The 6,011-nt window shown below is 39.0% G+C and overlaps 1 pseudogene; it reads right to left on the bottom strand.

Moving 5' to 3' along the window:
• Nucleotides 1–1,062: 1,062 nt before the first annotated feature.
• Nucleotides 1,063–1,175, bottom strand: LOC112830231 (U4 spliceosomal RNA; annotated as a pseudogene).
• Nucleotides 1,176–6,011: the final 4,836 nt, after the last annotated feature.

Here is a 6,011-nt window from a genome sequence, read left to right as displayed (position 1 = left end):
CTTTCCTCTCAGGACTGCCTTTGCTGTATCCCAAAGACTTTGAACAGTTGTGTTTTCATTTTCATTGGTTTCCATGAATTCTTTTAATTCTTCTTTAATTTCCTGGTTGACCCATTCATTCTTTAGTAGGATGCTCTTTAGCCTCCATGTATTTGAGTTCTTTCCAACTTTCCTCTTGTGATTGAATTCTAGTTTCAAAGCACTGTGGTCTGAAAATATGCAGGGAATAATCCCAATCTTTTGGGATTGGGATTGAGACTTGATTTGTGACCTAGGATGTGATCTATTCTGGAGAATGTTCCATGGGCACTAGAGAAGAATGTGTATTCGTTGCTTTGGGACGGAATGTTCTGAATATGTCTTTGAAGTCCATTTGGCCCAGTGAGTCATTTAAAGTCTTTATTTCCTTGTTCATCTTTTGCTTAGATGATCTGTTCATTTCCGTCAGGGGGGTGTTAAAGTCCCCCACTATTATTGTATTGTTGTCAATGTGTTTTTTTGCTTTTGTTATTAATTGCCTTATATAATTGTCTGCTCCCATATTAGGGGCATAGATATTTACAATTGTTAGATCTTCTTGTTGGATAGACCCTTTAAGTAGGAATTAGTGTCCTTCCTCATCTCTTATTACAGTCTTTGTTTTAATATCTAATTTGTCTGATATAAGGATTGCCACCCTAGCTTTCTTTTGGTGTCCATTAGCATGGTAAATGGTTTTCCACCCCCTCACTTTCAATCTGGGGGTGTCTTTGGGTCTAAAATGAGTCTCTTGCAGACAGCATATTGATGGATCTTGTTTTTTAATCCAATCTGATAGCCTGTGTCTTTTGATTGGGGCATTTAGCCCATTTACATTCAGGGTAACTATTGAAAGATATGAATTTAGTGCCATTGTGTTGCCTAAGGTGACTGTTACTGTATATTGTCTGTGTTCCTTTCTGGTCTATGCTGCTTTTAGGCTCTCTCTTTGCTTAGAGGACCCCTTTCAATATTTCTTGGAGGGCTGGTTTTGTGTTTGCAAATTCCTTTAGTTTTTGTTTGTCCTGGAAGCTTTTTTTTTTTTTTTTTACTGAATTACTGAATATTTATTGAGTACCTGCTGAAAAGTTTTCAATTAGCAATAATCGTGCCTTAGATAAACCTCACTGGCTACCATACTGCCACTGTGCAAAGCTATTGGTCTGTAATTCTCCTTTTTGATGGTTCTTTGGTTTGGGGGTCAAGGTAATGCTAGCCTCATAGAATGAGTTTGGAAGTTTTCCTTCTGTTTCTATTTTTTGAAACAGCTTCAGTAGAATAGGTATTATTTCCTCTTTAAAATTTGGTAGAATACCCCTGGGAAGCCATCTGGCCCTGGACTCTTGTTTTTTGGGAGGTTTTTGATTACTGCTTGAATTTACTTGCTAGTTATGGGTCTGTTCAGGTTTGCTACTTCTTCTTGTTTCAGTCTTGGTAGTTTATAAGTTTCAAGGAATGCATCCATTTCTTCCAGATTGCCTAATTTGTTGGCATATATTTGCTCATAATATGTTCTTAAAAGTGTCTGTATTTCCTTGGTGTTGGTTGTGATCTCTCCTCTTTCATTCATGATTTTATTAATTTGGGTTCTTTCTCTTTTCTTTTGGATAAGTCTGGCCAGAGGCTTATCAGTCTTATTAATTCTTTCAAAGAACCAGTTTCTAGTTTTGTTGATCTGTTTTAGTGTTCTTCTGGTTTCTATTTCATTGTTTTCTGCTCTAATATTTATTATTTTTCTTCTCCTTCTTGGCTTAGGCTTTGTTTGCTGTTCTTTCTCCAGGTCCTTTAAGTGTAAGGTTAACTTGTATATTGGGGTTTTTCTAATTTTTTGAGAGAGGCTTGTATTGTTATGTACCTCCCTCTTAGCCTTAGCCTTTGCTGTATCCCAGAGGTTTTGAACCAATGTATTTTCATTCTCATTTGTTTCGAAGAATTTTTTAAGTTCTTCTTTAATTTCCTTTTTGGTCCATTCATTCTTTAGCAGGATGCTCTTTAACCTCCAAGTGTTTGGGTTTCTTCCAAATTTCCTATTGTGATTGAGTTCCAGTTTCAAAGGATGGTGGCCTGAAATTATGCAGGGAACAATCTCAATCTTTTGGTATTGGTTGAGACCTGATTTGTGACCCAGTATGTGATCTATTCTGGAGAAAGTTCCATGTGCACTTGAGAAGAATGAGTATTCTGTTGTTTTAGGATGGAATGTTTGGTATATATCTATGAAGTCCATCTGGTCCAGTGTGTCATTCAAAGCCCTTGTTTCCTAGTTGATCTTCTGCTTAGATGATCTCTCCATTGCTGTGAGTGGGGTATTGAAGTCCCCTACTATTATTGTATTATTATCAATATGTTCCTTTATTTTGGTTATTAATTGGTTTATATAATTGGCTGCTCCCATGTTGGGGGCATAAATATTTATAATTGTTAGATCTTCTTGTTAGATAGACCCTTTAAGTATGATATAGTGTCCCTCTACATTTCTTACTACAGTCTTTGGTTTAAAATCTAATTTGTCTGATATGAGGATTCCTACCCCAGCTTTCTTTTGAGGTAGATTAGCATGGTAAATCGTTCTCCATCCTTTCACTTCCAGTCTGGAGATGTCTTTAGGCCTAAAATGAGTCTCTTGTGGACAGCATATGAATGGTTCTTGCTTTTTTATCCAATCTGACACCCTGTGTCTTTTGATTGGAGCATTTAGCCCATTTACATTCAGAGTAACTATTGAATGATATGAATTTAGTGCCATTGCATTGCCTGTAAAGTCCCTGTTTCTGTATATTGTCTCTGTTTCTTTCTAGTCTATGTTACTCTTGGGGTCTCTCTTCACTTACAATATCCCCCTTAGTATTTCTTGCAGGGTTGGCTTGGTGGTCACATTCTTTCAGTTTCTGCCTGTCCTGGAAGCTCTTTATCTCTCCTTCCATTCTGAATGATAGCCTTGCTGGATAAAGTATTCTTGGCTGCATTTTCTTCTCATTTAATACCCTGAATATATCTTGCCAGCCCTCTCTGGCCTGTCAGGTTTCTGTGGATAGGTATGATGTAATTCTGATGTTCTTCCCCCATATGTAAGAACCCTCTTCTCTCTAGCTGCTCTCAGGGTAGCTTCTTTTTCTCTAAGATTTTCAAGCTTCACTCTTATATGTTAGGGTGTTGATCTATTTTTGTTGATTTTGGGAGGGGTCCTCTTTGCCTCTTGGACATGAATGTTTGTTTCCTTCCCCAGTTTGGGGAAGTTCATAGCTATGATTGCTCAAATATACCTTCTGGCCCTCTCTTTCCACCCCCTCAGGAGCCCCAGTAATTCTGACATTGGTTCATTTCAGGGCATCATTAATTTCTCAAAGCCTTTCTTCATGAGCTTAATTGTCTTTCTCTCTTTTCCTCAACTTCCTTCCTTTCCATCAGCCTGTCTCTAAATCACTATTCTCTCTTTTGCCTTATTAACCTTAGCTGTTAGAGCAGCCAATTTAGACTGCATCTCATTCATAGCATTTTTAATCAGCCTGATTAGATCTCATTTCTGCCCTTAGAGATTCTGTATTGTCATTTATGCTTTTTGCAAGCTTAGTTATTAACTTTATAATTGCTATCCTGAATTCCATCTCTGACATCTTACTTATATCCATATTGATTAGCCCTATGGTAGAGAACATTGCCTCTGGTTCTTTCCTTTGTTGTGAATTCCTTCTTCTAGTCATTTTACCCAGAGAAGGATGGGTGAGTGAGTGAGCAGAATCCAAAATATCAACCATGACCCAAGCAAAATACACCCTAGACAAATCCAAAGTAGATGGAAACCACGACAGAAAAGCAAACAAAACCAAAATGAAACAAACAAACAGAAAAAAGGCGGGGGGTGGGAAGAGAGACTATGATCTCACAGGGTGGACAGAGTAGGGTGATCCACTTGTTCCTGGGTGAATTTGGTCTGTATGTTAGAAGACACTACATCCCAAAATTGCTAAGAAAGCAAAATATATATGTATATATATACATATATATATACATATATATAATTGAATAGAGTGAAAAAAGGACTAAAATGAAGCATGTATCTATAAAATTTAGATGTAAAAAGTAAAGTTAAAAAGCGACTTAAAAACATAAGTTGGTACAATAAGAATCTAGTTGAAATGGGAGAAAAGTAGGTAAAGAAATGGAAAATTTGAGTGAAAGATTAATAAATTGTGAGAAAACACCTGGAGCTCAATATACGATTTTCCCCTGGCACTGGAGTTTTACAGTCTTATGGAATTCATAAGCTTGTCATTCACCTGTTCTTCCAGTCTATCTTCTGGGGGAGGGGCCTGCTGTACTGCTTCTCAGGTGTTTTTGCCTGGGCAGAGTTGCCCCACCCCTTGCCAGCAAGCTGGTCCTCTGTGTGGCTTTTGTTTCCTGGAGGCTTTCCAAACCTTTTTAGAGGATCAGAGTAAATAAGGCAATGCCCAATTCTCTGGCCAGAGCTGAAAGATCTTGGTCCCCCTCTTCAATAAACCCTCTGGGACAAATGGTTTTCACTTTTGTGTGGGCCAAACTCTGCAGACTCTTGTGGTGCTTGTCCACCACAATCCTACCTGGGGGGGGAGGTCTGAGGGACCCATGTCGCTGCTCTTTGATGCCCAAGAACTTAGAGTGGTTGTGGGATCCTGTCCATATCCATTGTGGTGCTCCAGGAGGAGTGCTGGGTGTCACCTTACTGTCCTTTCTGGGGCCACTGGCACCCTGAGAATTGTTGCCAGGTCGTGGGCACAGCTGTTTTGCCTTTCTTCACAGGAACAAGCTTGTAAAAGTACGTGATTTATACAGAAAATGTCTACATAATTTAGAACTTGCCCATTCTTCCACTTTAAAACCATTCTGATTGGTTCATTGAAATGCCACCGCAACCTGAGTGATCATTCTAATACAAATATGATCAGGTCACTGCCTTGCATAGAATCTTTCAATAATTCTTCCTCTGCTCTCAGTATACAACCCAAACTCCTAATGATAATTAAGGCCACATAATGTAATTATGTCACTGTTTCCTTTCCATCTTTAAAATGCCTATGCCCCCCAAACTTGCCAAAAAGTAAATAAGTAAGAGAAATTATATACTAAGTTTCCTAGTAGGGTATAGCACCAAGCTTGTGAAGGGTTCCAGAAGGTGCAATTGTGAAGCCAGAATTTGTACAGAAACTCCGTGGTGTTCATGTCCACTGGAAATAATACAGTAATCATCCCTTATCCATGGGTTTCACTTTCTGTGGTTTCAGGTACCCTTTTTTTTTTATTTCTTTATTTGAAAGAGAGAGAATGAGAGAGAGCACATGAGAGGGGAGGAGGGTCAGAGGGCGAAGCAGACTCCCTGCCAAGCAGGGAGCCCGATGCGGGACTCGATCCAGGGACTCCAGGATCATGACCTGAGCCGAAGGCAGTCGCTTAACCAACTGAGCCACCCAGGCGCCCTTCAGGTACCCTTCTAAACTGTGGTCCAGAAATAGACAATCCTCCTAACATCTGAAGGTCAGTAGTAGCCTAATGCTACATTTCATTGCCTACATCATTCACCTCACTTCGACTCATCACTTAGGCATTTTGACATCTCACATATTCACAAGAGGAAGGGTGAGTACAATATAATCAGATATTTTGAAAGAGAGTGAAAAGACATCTACATGACTTTTATTATAGTGTATTTTTATAATTGTTCTATTTTATTATTATTGTTAATCTCTTACTGTGCCTAATTTATAAATTAAATTCTATGATAGGTATGTATGTATAGGAAAAACAAAGTATATAGAGGGTTTGGGACTATCTGCACTTGCAGGCAACCCACTGGGGGACTTAGAACGTGTTCCCTGTGGATATGTAGTGACTGCTGCATTGCTGTGTTAGCAATTCGAGAAGCAATCAGGCCATCTATGAGTTATTGGGGTTATAGTCACATCAGCAGCTGCAGTTCCAAAGACCCTCCAAAGAATTCCAGTGTAGAGGATGAAGACTCT

Source organism: Callorhinus ursinus, unplaced genomic scaffold (genome assembly GCF_003265705.2).
Source record: "Callorhinus ursinus isolate GAN/ISIS: 27379988/994484 unplaced genomic scaffold, GSC_fseal_2.0 scaffold27, whole genome shotgun sequence".
Classification (NCBI taxonomy): Eukaryota; Metazoa; Chordata; class Mammalia; order Carnivora; family Otariidae; genus Callorhinus; species Callorhinus ursinus.
This window is presented reverse-complemented; position numbering and strand designations above follow the sequence as displayed.